Below are 23,124 nucleotides of genomic sequence, written 5' to 3'. Positions count from 1 at the left end.
GCAGCAAAAACTCACAGTAGATGCTCAGAGTATCTTGCTCTTGTTGGCAGAGGCCTTCCCTATAAGTGCAATAAGGCAACATTAAGAAAAAATATGCAAACCCTTGTGACAAAAGATCAAACATAGGCAGAACAGATTACATCTTCAGTGATTTCTTCAAAAGATGCATCTCCACATGGAACAATCAGAGTTGCAGAACAAAATGGAAGACCTCTCCCCATCACAAAAGGTAAATTGTTAATATCACTTTAATTTTATAAGATATAAAATTTACTATAAAAATAATAGAACCCCACATTATTTAAAAATTAATGTCGAATTGGTTTAGTGAAATTTAGATCTTACTAAGCTTTGTTACACTATTTAACTAATTGTACTGTATTTTAGGATCTTCCAGTGCCAAACTTTTTGGCAATGCTCCAATCATGACAGTGAAAGACCTTGTCACTGCTCAGGTGAATACTAATTTGTCAAACTCAGGTGTTAAAAAAACTTGCATCAACAATCAATCAAGTCAGCAGAACAAAAATTATTGAAAGCAATATTCATGCAAAGTTTGATGCCTTTGGAAGACATATCAGCAAGCGATCGCTCACTGCACCACATGCTAAAGATTGTGGAGTTAAACAACAGCTTTTGGTTGCAGTTGCAGAAGACATGTCAGAAACATATGAAAATATTAGACAATTGCTTTCATTGATTCAAGCCGACTCTACAAAATTCTTTATTTCTTATGACTTAAAGGTTGCAAACATTGTCTGTGGCTTACAAGCACACTCCAGCACTCACCCCTGCACATGGTGTGCTGCTGATTGTCAACATCTTTCATTTTCTGGGCAGCCTAGGACTTTTGGCTCTATCAGAATAAGCTTTAGAGACTTTGAATCTGCAGGATTGAACTTAAAAAAGGCAAAGTTTTACAAGAATGTCATTCATATGCCTTTGACTGATCTTTGACCTGACCAAATGCTTGTTTTTAATCTCATACCTTCCATGGAGCTACACCTGATATTTGGGGTTGTCAATCCCTTGATTAAGGCCTTAACAGACATTTGGCCCAAAGCTGATGATTGGCCAAGACTCCAAAACAATCAACCACAACTAGGGTTTCCATTCTCCTCTTTTTTGCGTAGGAATAATTTAAATTGAAGTTTTCACAGCGTTCTCCTACGGAAAAAAGAGGAGAATGTGTACCCTAACCACAACCCCATCATGGATGTCAGTTTGCTGGCAATGAATGCCACAAGCTTTTGACAAATGTTGATCTCCTTCAAAAATTAGCAGAAACTGACTGTGCATTCCAAGCTATTGGTATCATTGATGAAAATTTGGAGCAGTTGTGACTGCCTGCTTTGGACAAGAGCTTTATCCACACTATGCAATGAAAGTTGATGCATTTCGAACCTCATATCTGGCTTTGTCAAATGTTTCAGTGACGCCCAAGGTATATGCAGTCTTCTTTCACATCAAAGAATTCATTGAAATGAAGCACACTGCACTTGGATCTTACAGTGAGCAGTCAACAGAAGCTTTTCACCACTCATTTGCTGAACACTGGAAAAGATACAAAAGAGACACATTGTGGACTACAATAGTAAACATATATAAAAAAAACCATGTAAGACCAGAATTTATTTACTTCAATATATTTTCAGAATAAGTTATTAGTCAAATCAGAAGATTTAGCATTACTTCTTTATTTTTATAAAGTTTTTCATATAAATGTGCTGTAAAAATGCAAAAAAAAAAAAGTGTGCTGTCATTTCTGTGTTATGTGCATTTAGAATAAAATTTCAATTGCAATTTTTTTCTTGAACGTAATTCGTTGATTTTAGTTTTTACATTTTTGGAATCAGGAATATGTGTATTTTCATCCCTCCAAAGGGTTTTTTCAGGAAAAGCAGGTTAAATTTTTTTCTAAATTTTGTAACGGTGTTATCTTTTATCTGAGCCTTGTCAACTTTGGTGTAACGTCGGTCGTTGTATACGATTATTTACTACATATAATATGCTAAGAAAACATATAAAGAAAGATTATACCGGTTTTGTAATTAATATTGATCGAATATTTAACATAAGTTGTGAAAATCCAGTAACTCCTAATTCTGAAGGTAAAAGTAAAATTAAAATAGACATAGGATGTGAGAAAAAAATTAAAGATGTTGCCTCACCTATTGTTGATGAGTATGGCAGCATTAAAATTTATTATGGCTTAAATGTCTTCAAGTTCTATTTCTTTAAGTACTTCAGAGTTTGTTAAGAACTGTTCACAAAACCTAATTGAAGTACTGGAAACATGTAGGTGTGAGAAGCATGTAATAGACAACTTAACAGAAGTGTTTAACAAATGGAAGACACCATTTAGTGGAATTGATTCATAACATCGAATATTATCATATTTGAAAAATAAAGGCCTTTATGTTGAACTAGTACCACATTCAATGGGTGAACGATGGGATACAAAACATGATGAAAGACTAAAAAGCCAATACAAGTCAAAGTAAAAGATTTGTTTTATTACATACCTATTGAAAGCACAATAAAGCTTGTGTTGCTACAGCCAAAAGCCATGAGTATGTTAAAAGTGGAGCAAGTATCTAATTTTGAATATGTTGAAGATTGGTTTTGTGGTAAAATGGTAAAAAGTTAATGGCATATGCTAAATTTAAATTTCCTAAAAAGTTTCCCTTTGTTTATTCAAATATACTTCAATGAAGTAGAGACCACAAATCCTCTTGGATCAAAAACAGGCATTCATAAACTTGGTGCTGTTTATTTTGTGATAAAGAACTTTCCTCACGCAGCAAACTTATCCTTAAACAATATTCATATGTTAGCATTAACTCATGCAATAGACATAGAGAAATATTCAGCAGAGCCAGTGATAAAAGTGATTGTAAATGAATTGATATAACAAAGGATTTGATATTTTTATGGAAGGCAAAAAAACGAACTTTAGATGTTTGCTAACCCAAATTGTTGAAGACAATTTAGGTCTGCACTCTATACTAGGATATATGGAAAATTTCGTACTGTTTCATTTCCAAGTGACATGTGTATGATATCAAAAGTTGACATCCAGCATGTTTTTAAAGAAGACAAACACGCTCTAAGAACCGATATTTTATACAACTCTCAAGTTCACCAAATGCAAAGCGGGGAAATTTCTAATAAGAATTGTGGAGTTAAACGATTTAGTTGTTTAACTGAATTGGCTTATTATCATTCTGCTTCAAATGATTTTTTATCAAGTGTTATATGGTATAATGTGGTAGTGGTGTAGTGGTAAAGCGCTCGCTTCATAAGCGAGAGGTTCCGAGTTCGATCCCACCACGTCCCTGGTTTTACTGCGCTTAACTTGCTACTCTGCGCAGTAACCTTGTTCATCAAGGTTCGTGTTTGGGAGTTATAGAGTTGAGAGAGGGTAATAACCACTATTAAGTAGCCTCCTCATCTGTAGTATCCTTTTCGGCCTTCTCGGAATATAACAAAAAAACAAAAAAAAGATGTTTTATATGATGTCAAATGTATGTTCATTACAGAACTGAATAGGCGCATCAAGTTTATGGATTATGGTATTATCTGCAGCTCTAAACCAAGTACTTTTAAAGAGTCACACATGAAAAGTACTGACTCTTTACTAGGTCAATGCTCTGCTCAGATGCTTACACTGTTTATGTATTTTGCAATTATTTTGTCTGATGTTATTGATAAAGTTGATACACAAAAGTGGAAATTTTACCAAATCTTAAAACAATTGTGTGACATAATTTTATCTCCAAATTTAAATTGTTTTTAGTTTCAGAATTTGAGAGCAAAAATCTTAATATTCCCTTTATTGGTGAAGAAATTGGGCCAGAAATACAGATCATGTGAAACAATTCTTTATGATTTCAATAGTTATGGTGAACCAATTTTTGCTCACATTGACCAGATTTTTGTTCATAGTGAAGTTGTGTATTTTTTCACAACAAAGTGGGTTGTACACAAATATTGCAATCTATCTTTATCTTACTGTTGTTTACTAGATAACTAAAAACTATGTATAAGAACATGTGACATAATAGATTACAAACCTCTTAATGCAGTGCGTTGTTTGAAAATAAATTGCCAGCTCATGCACATTATTTTGAATCATCAACTATATCAATATAACTTTCTATACCTACCCCATAAAATATCTGGCGATAATGTAAATATTTATTATACGTAGTTTAACATTTTCTGATAAGTTCTATGGCAAAAACAATCTGTTTATTATAGATATAGTTACATACCTACATATATACAGCCTTCAGATTAGAAAAATAAGATTAGTCGGAAATAAAATCCAGACCTTAAACTGTTTTAAATAGGCAAAAACGTATTTTTACAAAGGTTTCACCATAAAAGAAAGAAACTAGGTTGATAAATAATGGCTGCCTTGGGAGACTTTTGGTTTGGGAGTTATGTCGTCATGCCAACCTTAATTCTTAGGGCTATATATATATATATATATATATATATATATATATATATATATATATATATATATATATATAAATATATATATATATATATATATATATATATATATATATATATATATATATGTATATATATATATATATATATATATATATATATATATATATATATATATATATATATAAAGATATATATATATATATATATATATATATATATATATATATATATATATATATATATATATATATATATATATATATATAAAGAGAGAGAGATTTTGAAAGTATAGCAATATGAAAGTTTAAATAACTTGAATTATTTGTTATGTTTTAGGAACAATCCACAGATTATGTGCAGACAGATTATTCACAAACTGATTTCACTATTGCAAATAATCATGTTTCACTTAATCAGACTAGTTATATATCAAATTCCAATCCCTTTTCAGATTCAACATATTCACGTGATGTTTTTCATACTCTGTGTCCACTACTTCGTATAGACAATATCAAATTTGTAATTTTTTAATTCAATATTTAACTGTTTTTTAAAACTATAAGGACTAGTTTTAGTTTCTGAAAATATTTTCAAAAAGTTTTTTCTTTTTTAGAATGTTCGTAAATTGCTTGATGAGCATTGATGACAGGTAAACTTGTCATTGATGAATATGACACAACTGGAATGTTACTAAAGTACAAGTTTGAAATGTTTCATATGCTTGTTAACATTATGGTCAATAAAGTTGGAAACTTGTAAGTCATTACATGTAAATTTACAGTTTGTTCTGAATATCCTTTTATTTCTGAATATTTTATACATAGTAAGTTTTTTTAAACACTTTTTTATAATAAGATTATATACAAAAATAAACAGAATTAATAAATGTTAAGTTGGTGAATCATGGTAAGTAACCAGGTTAAAAATCTATCTGTTTAACTTAAATCTATAACATTTTTTAGATATTATGGTTATTATTATTTTATTATGCATTTATTTAAGGTATCCATCAAGAGCAACAAAAACAAATCTTGCTATGTCAATCATTAACGCTTTTCGTAAACTGCACTCTGGTGGACCTCTAGGATATGTAAGTTATTTAACTTTGTTATCTAAATGTAATTAGTTTTTTTGCTGTTTAAACTGCATTATCCTTGTTTAAACTGAATTATTGGAATGAATTGCTGTTTAAATTGCATTATTGGAATATTTAGGAAAATTACTATTGTGCTTATAAGGAAGTTAAAGTGAATGGCAAAAAAAAAAAATAACACCTCATGCCTAATAAAACTGTAAGTCATGCTAATATATACAACAAATAATGCTTAACTATTTTTTTTTTTTTTTAGTTCCTTTTTCAAATGAAGAATGAAACATTATAAGTGGAATTGTCATTTGATAACATTCAGTATGATCGAAAACAATTTATTCTTGAAAAAACTAGAGTATCACAAAGAAACTGGATTATGTCATCAAAACCGCCTTTTCATGAGTTTATTCGGAAATTTCCCCCATTTAAAGATTTAGGATTTGATGTAAGTAGTTTTGTTTTTTACATTTGTAATGTATATCCTAATGTTTTGGATTACTGCTATTGGAGTATTACTAGAGTAAAATTGATTTTTTGTTTGAGAAACATTTAAGGACTCTTAATTATCATTATATTAGTTTCAGAGAGAGTTTACAGCAACATTTGAAAATGCTCAAGATTTGCTTATGCAATGGGAGGATATGGCTCCTCATGTTATTACTTGGGCTCGTAGAAAGACGAATCCAATGGCAAAGCAACTACTTTTAGAGCTTGACAGCCAACTAATATCTTCAAATGGTATGCCACATCGTCTTCTTTAATTACTTTTTTTATATTTTATAACTTTCACTAACTATATAAAAGTATTTTTTTTATTCTGAAATATGTTTGAATTTTTAAATGTTTTTAAAAAATCAAAGATCGAAATATGGAAATTGCATTTCACTTGTTTCCGTACTTTCTTCAAGTGCCGCCTAAAAATAAGGATCGACCGTCTACAGCTGAAGTTGCAGCTCACTTAATTCAAATCTTTCCTGTAAGTTTTTTGTTCTTAAGTTTAATATTTCTAGCTAAATGGTATGTGCTATAAACTAGATCAATAATAATTTCGCTTCTATATTGTATCTTAATTATTCTTGTTTTTTACTACAGCTATGGAGACTATAATTGATGCAAATAGACATACTTCTTTCATGCATCAATTTGTTATTACACTAGGGGCTCAAGGCAACTTGATTCAGTCTTTTATTTTTATAGAAGACAATGTTATTTCTATTAGAAATGGCATGTCGAGTGCAGTAGACCGTTTACTGAAACTATACTTCGTTATCGATATTGAATATGCGCCAGAGTGCAGACATGTTTAACATTTTTTACAACGTGTAGTTAGGGGTATTAATGACAATTTACCGTTGTCAAAAGGTGGCTGTGATCTGTCATTGCTTGTTAATGAAAAATTAAGAAGTGAATAAAATTTTAAATGTTTTTATTTTAATGGATACCACTAAATTTTTTATTTTGTAATTTATATTGAGTTTGTGATGTGTACATATATGTGGCTAAGTGTACCAATATGGCTAGTTTAGTCATATTGGTATACACAATATAATAAAAGTTACCTAGTATAACAGTTATCTAGTAATTGTTTGGAAATATTTATTTTATATTACTCAAAATATTTACTTGTAGACTGAAAGCATTTTTATGTAAACAAACTCTTATGTTACAGCTTATGTTTTATGTCGTGATTTAATCATTATGTTTAAAAAATCAAAACATAGCTTAAAAAAATTGAGTTTTTATAAAAGTTATAATAGCGTAACTTTTCATTTGTTTTCCATAAATATATCGATGGCTAAACTCCAACACCACGTATCTAAAAAAGCACAACTTTTCAGGAGAGCCAAAAAACGTGATGTTTTTCAAAAAAACCACAGAAATAAAAAAAATGAAAAAACGTTAAATTATTAAATTCTTTTGTTTGTTTATTTAAAATGTTGATTTGATTAAAATAAGTTTTTACTTTGAAATATGGGCAATTTTTTTTTCACTTATCTTTTTTAACTTTGATTGGTCTTCAAGGCAAATCCACAAAACTTCCATCAAAAGATAATTTGTATTGAATTGTTCCTGTGGGTAGGTACTGGAAACAACGAACATCAACAACACATGGGTCACCCTTCTTTTTTCTTGGACGAACTGAGTCGTAATAGCTTAAATTAGAGGAATCCTTGAAAAAGTCATATTTCAAGTATGCAGTATCATAAGGGAAGAGAGTTTGCCGGGCCTCCTTGGTATATTTTACATGCTCAAATGGTAGGTACACAGCCTTTTCCTTGATTTGTTTTTCAATCCTCGCACGTACTGAGTCTCCCTCCATTTGCGTATGTCCTTTTACTAGGTATTTCTGAGTTACATTGATATATTTTGGACGGCAAAGTGAAGAAGGGCATTTGATACAAATTGGTTATGATTTTGATTTGTGCAACCATCTGTGTATACTATAATGGGGCGGCAAGGAGATTGACAATGTTCCTTCAAATAATCAACCAAACAGGAGGCAAATGTGTTGGCGGATAAATCCCCCTCTACTTCTGAAAACCAGTAACATTGCAATGCAATGTCTATTAGCTAAGTTATAAACAGTGTAATTATGTGAATATAACTTCGTCTTATAATACATGGCACAACAAAATCAAAAAAACTATTAGACAAGATCTAAAAGTTTAATAAACGTTTACTTAGACTAAATATAAACGCTTTATATACATTAATTAGACTAGATTTAAACGTAAATTAGACAAAATATAAAAGCTTTATATACGTATAATAATCCTGTAATAGACGTTTAAAATACGTTTGAGTATAAATGTTTTATGAACGTTTGTTCTGAACGTTAATCTGGATTTCATTCTAAAGGGATAGTCGACCAAATCTGGACGTTTTGTCCAAACGTTAATTTGACGTTTAATAGACGTTAGTGTGTTTACTGGGATCACACCTGAGTACAAAGAGGTGTTTGTAAGAAAAGACTGAAATGATGAACTCGCAAAGTTAAATCTGCTCGACTCGCCATTTCGTTTCGTCATTCTTTGACGCCTTAAATGCGTTAAGCCAATAAACACACAACGTTAAGCCAATAAACACACAAGAATCAGCTGCTCACCAAAGATCATTCTTTCTCAACATCAAGAAGGTTGCAGAGGCTATTGGTAATGACTCAAGATCAAAAATCACAACATATATTGTTGATGAAATTTCACCCCCCGTCCCAGCTAGAGCAAACCCTGAATCAGCCTCAACAATTCCAAACGGTACAACCATCGAGCCTCAATGTTAAAAGAAAACGCCCAACTCGACAATTACCATCAATAAAATGTTTTACTGCCATTCCTCATCAGCACGAATTATCGAAAACTTGTTTAATAAAGGTTTTCAGGAATATCAGTTTCTGGGCAACACGGTTTGTAGATTTGGGGTCCTAATATCAATGAAATACCCTTTTAAAGGATGATAATGCACGTCATATGGAACACAAAATGAGTGATTTGAAAATCCTGGATTAAAATCCAACAGACTTATTTAGCTTTGAATGTTTTACTACGAAATACCCATACATTTAGGCTATGAGTAGCCCAAAAAGTTTGTTTAAAAAAAAAAATTTTTGCATTTTTTTTTACAAAACACAACATATTAGCCTGTAAAATTCAAACCAATATTCTTTAATTAATTTATTTTTTAAGTGAGTTTGTTTTCAAGTTCTGTTACAACCTTGGATTTACATTAATGAATTACAGAGAAAAGGGATGTTCTGAAGAAAATTTTCTTTTCTAAAAAAAGTTAAATTCTCTTGCTGTTGTAGTCAATGACACATTTTAAAAGGTGACTGGCATAATTTTGGTGCAATGGATCTCTCTTAAATCTCTCTCAGTGAGATTTGAAGTTGGAATGTAAAGCTTCTGTTGCCTACTCACTAAAGAGGCCGAGTCCAATTTGTTTCATCTTGATGAACTGTGGCACGTCGAAAAACACTGCATGCACTTTGGGAGTCACAGAAATAGGAAGGTTGGTGTAGCTAAGTTTGAACTGTTCAATCTTGGATTCATAGTCAGAGTCCAGGCTTTTTCCAAAGCACGAAGTGACCACTGTCTTGAATAGTGTGAGTGTTTGAATGAAGCCAAGAGCTGGACTGAAACCTTCTTTTTCTGAAAGCTGTTGAAGCTTATCCAGACCTCTTAGACGCTTCATGCAATCGTTCCCATTGAAATGCCCCCCATGGTAAGGCTGGATAAGGATATGAAGTGATGGAGGCCATTCCTTGGCCCTTGGCCACAGGTCGCAAAGATTTTTGAAGATGTGGTTCACAACTCCAAGTAATAAGTGGCGCTCCATTGGTGGAATAGTTTCAAGGACAAACTTGTCATCTTGAAATTCAATCAAAGGTACATGAATTCCTTCGACTTTCTTGAATCTCCTCCTGCCTGGATGTATTCAGAATGCTGTCTTCTGATCTGACCAAAAGTCTAAAGTTGTCCACAATTTTCAAGACCTGGAGATGCAGCATCACACCAACAACAAGGGTGTTTGCTACTGTGAGACTAAATGCCACAAAGAATGTTGGCCAGCTTTAGGTCACAAGAGACAACCAAAGAACCTGTTTGGCATTTTTCTTTGACTTGAATGAGGTCGAAAATGGCCTTCATATTCTGGTTACTCTCAGGAGTGTTTTGTGACAGTGCTATCAGCATCTGCTTAACACTCATTTTTTTGGTTGATGCTGGTGCCATCAGCTTGATTGTCTTCTGTACTGTGTGTAGGAGTCTCATCTTCTTCCAACACAATATAAGTGAAGCTCACTTTCAGAAACGATCCACCACCATCAACCCCGAGTTTTAAAATGGAAGATTCTGATAGTTTTCGTGATGCTCTGAAAACATCACTGAGATTGCTGAGGCTCTGGCAGTGCACAACTTGACAAGTTTAACCATTCTCTGTCAATCTGATGTTGCTGACCATGAACTGATCATTTAGTTTCTGGCCGGCTAGACCAATCTAATTGGGCTGATTTGATTTAGTGCCGAACCTAGTTTTTGCATGCCATTGTTTGAAAGTCCTGTATTTTGCTGAATTTGAACCATATTTTCTGTTGTGAGTGGTTCTTTGAATAGCTGCTGAGCCGATGACGGACCTTTAAAAACAATAAAATAGCATCCATTAGGAAAAAAAATATTTATTCTTGCAATGAGAATGATTTAAAGTAAAATTAGGTTGATGAAAAAAATTGAAGCAGGGTAATTAATTAAGAGATGAATTTTCAATAAAAGCAGTTGCAATAAGCATTTTAATTAATATAAAAGCAGTCTTGTTTCTTTTTCTCATAATTAATTATTACAGGTCATAAATTAAATTTTTGTGAATCAACATTTTGAGTGCCTTTAATTTAGCATAATGATACTATGATAACTAACTAGACAATAGAAGTAATTACCTCTCCTCAATGGCAAAAGTTTTCCACAAGGCTGACTGAGTCTAATAGTGCCATTTGGAGATGCGCTTTTGGATGCTAAGACTGCTGCAGCCACTTACTCTGCACCTACGGGATTATCCATTCTTCTCAGGTTTTCATGGCGAGTTCCAATGGTGCAGTTGTAAAGAAGTCCTCGGCCAATAATTGACAAGCACTTTGTGCAGCGCTTTTCAGAACTCTGAGAAGTTTGCTTTGGGATTCTTTGGGATAGTGCATGCCATAGACATGCACTATCACCCCTTAAAAGGATTTTCATAGAGTATTTCATTGATATTAGGACCCCAAATCTACAAACCGTGGCAAACCTATGCTCACTAAATCAAACGAAAATTGACGAATACAATCAACCACCGAGCAGAACCGCCCACATCTTATATATAACACATTTTTTTAAAAATAAAACTTAAGCTTTTCTTATATAATTTATTATTTTTTATATCTTTAAATCTTTTTATATTTTTTAAATCTTTTTTCAACCAAAGTATCAACAGTTGAAGCAAATGTGTTAAGTATTTACATTCCAAAAATGTCTCTTTTATTCGAAAATAAAAAGTCTCCTTGTTTACAGCATTAAAATATTCAATAAATGGCTAAAATCCTCATATTTTATCTCTACGTAAACAGTGAAAATGTTTTTACATAAGTTTTCGCGCATAACAAATTATTTCCATAATCTCTTTATAGTCGTTTGAATAAATTACTTAAAAGAAACGTTTCAGCTTTTATATAACTTTTGCCCCATTGTATTAAGCTAAAACTTGAAATTCGTTGATAATAACATCAGCAAATATTTGTAAAGAAAATAAAACATGATTTTTTACAAAAATAAACCAATCAGAATGCATAAAACACAATACGGATTTTTTGGAAAACGAAAGAGCCTAAACGTAATATTTTTCTTCGGATCTTACCTTAACTACGCTGAGCTAGCGTGGCCGAGTGGTTTGTTTGCAGAGCTTCTGGACGAAAAAGCGTTGGTTCGAACCGTACCCCTTTTTTTTTTTTTTTTACTTCTTTCAATTTTTTTCAAATACAAAGTAAAACACTTTTTAAATTTTATAGTTAGAATATTCACGACATATGTAAAGATATTATACACTATAACAAAGTTAAGGATTTTTGAAAAAGCTAAAAATTCTAAAAACATCAAAACACCGGCAGAAATTTATTGCGTAAATTTGTGTCATGTCCTGCGGATGATCTGAAAAAAATTATGATCCAAAAGTTAATAAAGAAAAAATTGTATAATACAGAAAGGTGCTGTGGAGAAGGGTGTGTCCTAATTTTTTTCTAAGTTTTAACAAAAACCCGGTATAAAGAAAACTGTGCACACCTAATTTAAAACTAAAATTAAAAGATAAAATAAAAAAATGTTAAGCGTCCGGGAAGTGTGTTTTAAAATTACATGTTTATGGCAAGTTTTTCGTAATTAGCTTTGAACATAACCACAGATGCTGCTTTGCGTCCACGCATTTTCAAACGCAAATGTTTACACCAATTCATTTGAATTTTGAATTCATTTGAATGTGTGATATGTGATATCAAAATTATAAAAAGTTTTCAACTTATAAATTGTCAAACTAACAGTTTTTATGTTATTTTTTTATGTTAAAAAAAAAAATATTAAAAAAAAACATTTACGCAAAAGTAGGGTTAGTAATCCCATGCTATATTTTTAATCCCGGGATTTCCGCATTACACTTACTTATTCCCGAGATCCTGGGACTTAAAAATACCTGTTGTGGAAAGATTTTAACATATTATTTAAGTAAAGTTTTAATAAAATTATTAACTTATTCAAAATATGTTAAGGAAAAACTAATTAAATTACAAAGAAATTCTTTGGTTTTTTAATATTAAACATACTTAATTATTAAATTATATAGAACTCGTTGTTTTTATAGATATAATATAAATATGTAATTATTTCTTATTATATTTAAAATAAGTTTTTCATCAAGAATTAGAAAAAAGAGTGGATCAAAGCTTTCTGAGTATATAGATTATGGAACAGATCTTCTTGTATTGGAGTTACCAACGCTAAAAGATCTTCTTTGATATGGTATAGCAAGAAACCATAAAAACGAATAAGAAAAAACAATAAAAACAATAAAAACAATAAAATTTATCTGATAAAATACTTAATGAACGATATTTACTCAAAGTTGATTGGTAAATGAATCCATGCAATTGCTTTATTTCTATATCCTGTAACACATATCGAACAACAGTAATATAAAATTACTGCGAGATTGGTGGATGATTGGAATGCAGCAAACCTGGTTGCTAGGGTAAAAGGAAGCTTAAAGGATAAAGAAATTTCAGACTAAGCTTGACAAATTGTTTGATATACTAAATGGTAATTGCCAAATTATGACTTGTAAAGAGAATTGCACGTGAAAAAAGAAAAAAGATTCCAAAAAAAGAGTTTTTAGCTGAAACAGGGACTACATCAAATCGATTTGGCAGACTTAAAAGAAAACAAAAAGCTACATAAAATTGGAGAAAAAAGATTGAAGTAAGATTTTTTTAAATAGTTATGTTTTTAATTAATTATTAGTTAACAAATCAAAGTTAATTAAACTCCTTCATAATATTAATTTTAGTTATGTTACAAATATCTTCTTGCTTCGACTAACAAAATATAACTATATTATATTATATTATATATAACTATATTCAAATAAATTTGACATACGACCATTTGTATTTTACCTATGTTAAGACATAACAGATAAAAAATACATTATTAAAACTACTTTGACTTTAGGTATTTTACATATTTTAATGAATATTCAATTATTTTATCTATAGTTAAAAAAAAGCGTCTAAAGGACAAATAAAAAGAAGTCAGAAGAAAAGTTTGAATTTGAATTTAGCAAAACATTTATTACGAAACTACTAAGTAACGAATGTTGCATAACAAACAGCAATACAAAGCTCAATCAAATCTGTTGACAAAATGAAGTTCAGGAAAGTTTAAGAGGACAAAGGAACTATAAAAGTTTTTCTAACATAGCTTTCGCAAGAATACGGCATGGTACTGGCTTAAGGGAAACGACTGTAATAACGGCAGCTTGTATGGATGCAGGAATAATTAAAGAAGACGATACCAAGTTAGTTATTGGTCACGACAAAGTCAAGCAAGCTCAGAAAAGATATGCAGCCTCTTTTCGTAGAGTTTGACACTCAATGCAGGACTAGCATTATTGATCGTGTTTTTTTTTTGACAGCAGAATTGATAATGCAAAAGATCATTTAATACTTGAAAGTTCCACTAAACTATATTCTGCTATAATCAAAAAAGAACATTATACAGTATGTCAAGAGCCAGGTGGTTGGTATCTTTTCCATTTCACATTTTAAAAAGTTTAAAAATATACAAAACACGCTAAAGTAATTGCTAAGAATTGAGTTTTTTGTGGGAGAATAAATAGCTAAAAAATTATTTAAATGTTTAAAATTTAAGTTGCACACAGGTTTACTGAAGAACCGAGACACATCCTTTACCAGCATAACCTTTTAAAACATCAATCAAGTGATGTAATTGCACTTGTTATTTCAATAGTTCGACGTTGAGCTTGATACGCTTTCACTGAGAGTCCATGCTCTGCTCAGACAAAACGGTATAGAGTTAATTAATATATATATTAATTAACGAAAAACTTATCTGATAAAAATGACTTCATAAATAAAACCTGATCCAAAATGTATATTAATCAGTCAAAGAAAATTTGATCTTCATACAAAAATAAAAAAAGTGTGTAAATTTCGTTTTATTAAAACAATTATATAATAATTATAATAAAATTATAATTAAAAGAGTTCCTACTTTATTGAATAATAATAATAACTAAATAATGGATAAATGAATTTAGAAACTTTTATAAAAGTTTTAATAATAATAGATAAAAAAAAATAACTAAATAAAAAAGTTTAAGCCTTAAAAAATATGCAGCCACAAGCAAAAATTTATCTTGAAAAAATATTTATTTTGAAAAATATTTACATCTGATAGAAATATATCCTAAATCCTACCTTAGCTTTTAGGATTCTCGCGGAAAAAGCTACTGGGAAATACGGTCATCATAATTTCCGGTAGCTTAAGAGGCTGATTGTTAAGTGCAAATAATGAACTAATTGCAACTTCGCATATTAAAACTTATTTTTATTTAATAAAAAATATTGGAACTATTATTTTGTGTTATAAGTTAGTAAAAAACAAACAATATTAATGTTTTTTTTTAAGCTTAAATAGTGGAATCTTAGATGTAACTTAACGTTAAAAAAATCCATATTTTAAATAGAGTTACAATTACGTTTTGCTTGGTTATACTTCATAAATTTAAAAGCTTAAAAAAAAAAAATCTTTTTCAAATAAAACTCAAAACCAATTTAATTATAATAAAGCTATTAAATTTATCAAATCTTTATCAAATTAATTAAAGAGCTTAGTCTCTATTTGTAGCCCATTTAAGGGATTATTAAAGCTGCTTTACCGAAACTAGATAGCGCATACTAAAAAATTGATTTTTTGTTATACTTTTCAATATAATCTTTTATTTTGTTTTCGTAAAATATTTTTTATTTTTTTTGTTTTTGTTTTTTTATTAGTGGTTTTAAAATTTTATTGTTTATGTAACTTTTTAATTGGTACTTTTAATTTTTACTACTATACCAGGATACATACCATATATAACGGGTGAGGAGAAATTAGTTACACAAAAGATAACTTAGTTTTGCTTGAAATCCATAATATTATATTTTAGCATTCGAATTTAATTTCTATTTTTAAATATTCTAGTTTTATTAAAAAAAATTACTCATAAAAAATGTTAAACGGCAAAGAAAGAGCAGTTCTTCAATATAATGTCAAAAATTATTTTGTAAAAAATCCAAAAGCTACCAAAGCTGAAGTTGCTAACCATTATATTAAAGAAGGAGCCTGTCGCAAAACAGCATATAATTATATCAATCGACACCTTACAGGAAAGTGTTTATAAAAAATTATGGACGCACATCATCGTGGACTCGAGAAAAAAATCAAAACTTCGCAGGTTGACCAACAATCGAAAAGGTGTAAGTCAAAGAAAACTCGCACATAAATTCAACGTCGATCAAAAGACAATTTGTACACAATTGGCCAAAATAAACATTAAGTACCGTAAACGTGAAGAAACACCCAAATACAATGATGGACAGCGTCTAAGGGCATAAAAAAGAAGCCGAAAACTCGTAAATCACCTCTATAAAAAACAGAGTGTTTTAATTTAAGACGACAAAGAATACTTTAGTTTCGCCCGCGATGAAATGCCTGGAAACGCCGGATATTACACGGACGACAAAGACAAATGTCCAGATAATGTTTGTTTTGCGGAAAAGAAAAATTTCCAAAAAAAATTTTTTGTTTGGATTGCACTACCTGAGCGCGAAATGTCGAAACCACTCATTCGGTCAGCAACATTGGCTGTAATATAATCAAGCATTTATATCAAAAGAATCATCCCAGTGAAAAAGCGCACATGGGATACGCGTGGATTTTTTCCATATGTAACCCATGTGGGGATTATTATTTTGTCCCATGTGGGTTTCATATGGTAAATCCCACATGGATTCCATATGGCAAATCCCATATGGGATACGCGTGGGTTTTTACCATATGTAACCCATATGGGGATTATTATTTTGTCCCATGTGGGTTTCATATGGTAAATCCCACATGGGTTTTATGTGGTAAATCCTACATGGGATATAGGTGGAAAATACTACATGTTATAGATCTTAAATGCCACATATTTTAATCCAAATGGTATAAAAGTAGTCAATACTAGACAAATGAAAGTCCGAATGCTTCTATGATAATTTTTAAAATTCTTTTAATTTAAAAATTACTTAAATAGTAATTTAAAATTAATCATCGAAACTTTCAGAGAGGCTTAACTTAATCTGGTATTTGCTACTTTATCCCATTTGGTATTCAAAATGTGTAGCATTTTTGATCTTTGACATGTGATGTTTTTCACCTATAACCTATGTGGGATTTACCATAAATTATTAAGACGAAATTTTATAAAAAGTAAAAAACGTGTTGCAAAATGAATTTATTTTAAAATAAATGCTATTAATCAATACATCCAAAATGAATATTAAAAATATTATTTTTTCTTTTGCGATTTACACGCCGTTTTTTGGCGATTGAATTAATTAAATCGGCTCGGCTTGCATAATACCAAGGTTTTTAGTATCTTCTAACTTTCTTCAAACATTTTCTAAAAAAATAAATAAATACAAATATATATATATATATATATATATATATATATATATATATATATATATATATATATATATATATATATAGAGAGAGAGAGAGAGAGAGAGAGAGAGAGAGAGAGACAGAGAGGCAGAGAGAGAGAGAGAGAGAGAGAGAGAGAGAGAGAGAGAGATAGAGAGAGAGAGAGAGAGAGAGAGAAAGAGAGCAATTTTAATAAGGAACCTTATTAGTCGAGCAATTTTAATTATTAGCCAGGTTGAAGTCATTAATGACTACAATATTTCACAAATAATTATTTCCTAATTTATTACTTACAATGACTAACGTATTATGGGTAATTGAACACATATTATGCGTAATGTGCTTGAACCCATGAGGAGAATCCTGAAAAAAAGTGATCAATTAGGATAAGTAGTTAAACAAAAAAACAAAAACAAAAATGTAAAAACCTACTTTTTCAATGATGTAGACGTTGGGTGCAATAGCCACTGGATGCAAAAGTATCTTTACTTTTTCGTCACACACCCGGCCTTCTATAATAACAGGCCTTGACATCGCACAAAATGCCGTAAAAACTGAAGGCCGATTAAACTTTCACTTTTACTTATATTGATATATTTTTATATTAGGTAGGGTGTAATGGCAGTCTATGTTTTCTAATAACAATCTCTAGTAAAGACGGAAATATAAAAAGAAAACCAAAAAGTTGTTAAAAGATAATCATATTTTTCGTATTTCAAATTTCATTAAGAATATTTATGTAATATTAAATAGTATCAATAACAAGCAGAACCATAACAAAGTATATATCTATATATTAGAAAGATAACTGTATTTTTAATTTTTTTTTTGCTAAAAATGGTAACAATAAAAATCACCAACAATAAAAAACACCAACAAAAGTTGATTCAAGCAAAAAAAAGTTTTATCAATATATCTCAACAGGGTAAATATATACAAATCCAAACATATTGAAAGACATATAGGCTAATGAGAAAATAAAAAACATAACTAGTAAATAGCATAATTAATTACAAAACTAATTTTCACATAATTTATGATAGCTTTAGTATTTTGGGAGTGGTAATTAGTGAGTAATTCTTTAGCAGAATATTAGAATATACTCTGCATTGTTTTTTTGTGATTTTAAATTAATATTTAGCAGTAATGAACTAAAACTGAGTAACACAAAATGTTCTGTATAAAGGGTCAGTAGCACCTTGAAATAAAAAGAAGCAAAATATTGACCATTAGAAAAGAGCATCAGAAGGAATTTCAAGTCCGCCTCTGTTTAGGCAATACAGATAACTTCCATATTTATAATAACAATTGGTAGAATCATTATAAATTTTTATTTTACTTTTTTGCACATAGCCAGCTATGTAAACTATAGCCACTAATGTAGATTTATTAACTGAGCTTTCAAGATCATGTATATTATCCAGAAGTTCTTCCGCATCAGTAGAAATATCTCTAAAACATATGTCACAAGTATGACCATCGATACCATCAACAGGAATGTCAAGTTGTAATATCAATTTAGTAAGTTGAATATTAATTTTTTCAAATACAGATTTAGCGTTTATAAAGTAAGTACCTCCAGATCCCTGTCAAAGCTTAGAAAAAGCTTTTTCAAGGGGATCTGTTGAAAACCAACCTAATAAGACAAACTTTGCTCCATTACTCAACAAAGTTTCTACAAGATCAACAAAGCCATAACATGAATGCGCTATTGCATTGCTAGTATCTAGCGTAAGCTGTTTTACACGCTTACCTGTAGGTTTCATAAAATTTGACAGTTCAGCAATATCTCGTAGCAGTTGTAACTGTTGATCACCAACTGAGTGGATTTCTTTGCATAATTCATTTCTAAACCGAATGCCAGCACCAGGTGCTTTGACATTAACAACATTCGAAAAAAAATTATTTTTTCAATAAATACAGCAGTACCTTCAAATGCTTTATTTTCAATCTCTGGATGCGTTCTTAATACAGCTACTGTTTTTTTGCAAAAAACAGACAAACAAAACTTTGAGTTCTCTCTATTGGTTTTGGATAAACTGATTTAGCTGTAAGTTTTGAGAGTTTAAAAAGACTATTACACTCAGTTTTATATATAGTTTCTAAATCACTCCACTTAGCCAAAGCCAGTTCTTTATTGTTCAAAAATTGAAGTTCCCCAGTCTTTTTTGTCAACCAATTGTTTCGTATAGATTCTAGTAGATGCACAGAATCATACAATAAATATATACCTGATGTTGTTAACCATGGTTTACTATCAACTGTTTTAAACATTCCAAAAAATCTTTGATTTACTTGGTTACCATCAGTAATTATTACCAGTGTCTTACTATTTTCGATATTATTTATTGTATAGACAATTTGTTGACATTGAGCAAACTGAAATTCAGAGGAAAGATTTGCAACAGGTTGAGCTCTACATATAAATTCTGGACCTCCAAAAAGACATTTTATCATAAATGATAAAATTGTTTTAGCTAACTTTTCAGGGTAGTTTACTGCTTGACCAAACAAAGCACCTCTTTGGTAAAGCAATGAAGCTTTGACATAGACCTCATCAATTAGTAGTATGGAAATTCTTTTTAATGGATTTAAATTCATAAAAATACTATTTATAAAACTTAGGTCCTCCATTGAGCTTATTTTTGAAGTCAATCGTGTTAAAGTCCTTATACTTGGCAACTTGTAGTCAATACACAAACAATCATATAAACTTCGTTGTAGTTGTAATTGATATTGTAGTTGAAGTTGAGATAGTCCGACTTGCACAGAGATACACAGCATTTCAAAGGCATTTTTTAAGGTATTTAAAAAAACTAATCGTTAGTTTGACAATATTATTACCTTACAATGTTAACGCCTTGAAACTTACAACGTTATCGTCTTGAAGTTGCGCTATCTAATTTATAAACCAATCAAATTTTAAAGATTTATTAAAAAAGCGCGAACACAAACTTTCGTCTAATGTTAAAAGATGAAAATGTAAACACAGTATTAGGAATTGGCCTTCAGTTTAACAAATTTGTTGCGCGATGTCAAGGCCTGTTATTATAGAAGGCCGCGGTCACACATAATATAATATTCTGAAACTAATAAACAAACATCTAAATTTCTATAAGTAAATTTATTCTTTGATCATTGCCTTTATATCTTATCTTATTTTCATATCATAATCTATTATGGTATTATTTATATAACATATCACAACAATATTATTAAATTTGTGATGTTCAAATATCATATGAACATTCTCTAACATGTTCATATGATATTTGAATATAGTTCTTGAGTATATTATCTGCAAACAATTGACTGATGCAAGTTCAAATGTTGTCAAAAACCAAGCATGCATGCATGGGACACTGCAGTGTCCCACAAAGAAATGCTGGTTTGAAAGTCAAATTTTCTTTATTAAAAAAAAAAAATTAAAATAGGGGGGAGAAGGTTTCCGTAATTTTTTTTAGGCTCCAAAACTTTTAACTTTATATATAATAAGGTTCATAAAACTAAGGGACTTACGAAGTAAATTGAGGAACAAAAACAGGATATTTACAGAAACTTTTCAATTTTTAATCTGGAGTACCAGTGTAATTGGGAATTAAGTCGCTGGGTCCAGTATTCAAAGTAATATGATCTAAAGTAATATATAAATTAAATAAAATGCTTTAAAATGCATGCAGTTATACATATAACTCCTGACAGTTAACTATATGTATAACTAGTTATACATAAAATTTATTATATAAACTTATTTTCTAAGGTTATGCTTGAACAAATTAGTACCAATTAATTCAAATTCAAGATTTAGTTCAAGTTCAAGTTCTTATTTGTTCATTGTTTTTTCACTATTTTATTTTTAATTGTTCAAATTTGTTAACTGGTACTAATTCTTACTACAGGAAGAATATTTATCATTGTTGAACGTGATTTTATTCATAACTTAATTTTACTTTCAACATATTTTGACAACACCCTTTACATTTTAAATAATGACGTTACTTTTCTATTGATGTTAAATTTATTACGTTTCAATAACTCAGATTGAATTTAAACTGAATTATTGTAAGCTTTGTAAGGGTTTGTTGTATATCAAATGGTGTTGTAAATAAAGTAAAAATAATATATATATATATATATATATATATATATATATATATATATATATATATATATATATATATATATATATATATATATATATAGTATTTAGGCTATGCCAGTAGATAGAGGGGCAGTGTGAGTTTAACAATAATTAACAATGGGGAGGGAATGTTGAGACCAAAATAATGTCAATTAAAAAATTGAATTAAAAAAAAAAGTAAATTATTTTATTTAAAAAAAAGTAAAACAATTTATGCTAGCTTTAAGCAGGTTTAGAGGTGTTTACACCAACAATGTGGTCTAAAAACTTCTTGCTTTTGTTGCTTAAAACTGTAAGAGGTCATAGGAAAAACAATTTAAATTCAGAAATTAGCTTGCTTATCTGAAAGAACAATTTGTGTTTTTTTTTAATTTTAGTACTGTTGAGAATAAACGTATAATTGAACCGGAAAAAAATTGATGGTATATGCATTTTTTATATTATATTAACAATTCAGATATACCATCATAATATGATAACAAAAACTGACATCATTTTCAATGGGAGATGGCAAAAAATTGACTGAGTTTGATAAAGGGTGAAGGTGTTCAATAAACCTGGTCATCATCTGACATCATTATGCATAGATGATCCTATGATTTAGGTAAAATAAGTAATCAATTTGCCATATTTCTCTTTAGAAAGTGTAAGAAAAAAGCATTGTTATGCTGAGAACCTACCTATTGAGCAAGCTTTGACCACCTATTTTATAAATTTGAGAGACAGAAGTGGAAGTGCGAATCGTAAAAGAACTAATAACAATGCTCTAAATTGATTTTAACTTTGTAGACTAACATTAATATAGTATTTAGAAATAATAAATGAAGTTTACATGATTTTTATAGTTTGTATTTATTTCCATTAATTATCAGTTGTCAGTCTCTATTTTATAAAATGAATTAAAAAACTATTTATTTATAGTATATTATTAATACATAAATACTAGTTTCCTAATGCTATTATCATCACAATGTTAATGGTATTCATTTTAAAGTGAAATTTTGTATCAATTTTATTGTTTTAATGTTGTATGTATATATATATATATATATATATATATATATATATATATATATATATATATATACATATTATTTTTACTTTATTTAAAACGACATTTGATATACAACAAACCCCTACAAAGCTTTCAATAATTCTGTTATGATACAATCTGAGTTATTGAAATGTAATAAATTTAACATCAATAGAAAAGTAAAGCTGTCATCATTTAAAATGTAAAGGGTGTTGTCAAAATATGTTGAAAATAAAATTAACAAATAAAATCACGTTCATCAATGATAAACATTCTTACTATAGTAAGAAATAGTACTAATTAACAAATTTGAACAAATAAATATAAAATTAACAAAAACAATGAATAAATAAGAACTTTAACTTGAACTTTAACTAAATCTTAAACTTGAATTAATTGGTACTAATTTGTTCAAGCATAACCTTAAAAAATAAGTTTCTATAACAAATTATATGTATAACTAGTTATACATATAGTTAACTATCAGGAGTTATATGTATAACTATATCAGGAATTATATGTATAACTATATCAGGAGTTATATGTATAACTATATCAGGAGTTATATGTATAACTATATGCATTTTAAAGTATACTATTTTATTTAAACATTACTTTAGATTATATTACT

The 23,124-nt window shown here is 29.6% G+C and overlaps 1 long non-coding RNA gene across 1 annotated transcript; it reads right to left on the bottom strand.

Moving 5' to 3' along the window:
- Window positions 1-17,204: 17,204 nt before the first annotated feature.
- On the bottom strand, window positions 17,205-18,745 carry LOC136084006 (uncharacterized). Its single transcript, XR_010640279.1, has 3 exons — window positions 17,752-18,745; window positions 17,614-17,682; window positions 17,205-17,293 (listed from the first exon to the last, which is right to left on the bottom strand). It is a non-coding gene; the product is annotated as an uncharacterized LOC136084006 (long non-coding RNA).
- Between the last annotated feature and the right edge of the window lie 4,379 nt (window positions 18,746-23,124).

The sequence above is a fragment of the Hydra vulgaris genome, chromosome 08 (genome assembly GCF_038396675.1).
Source record: "Hydra vulgaris chromosome 08, alternate assembly HydraT2T_AEP".
Taxonomy (NCBI): Eukaryota; Metazoa; Cnidaria; class Hydrozoa; order Anthoathecata; family Hydridae; genus Hydra; species Hydra vulgaris.
Note: the sequence above shows the minus strand (reverse complement) of the source record. Positions and strands in the feature narration are given on the sequence as shown.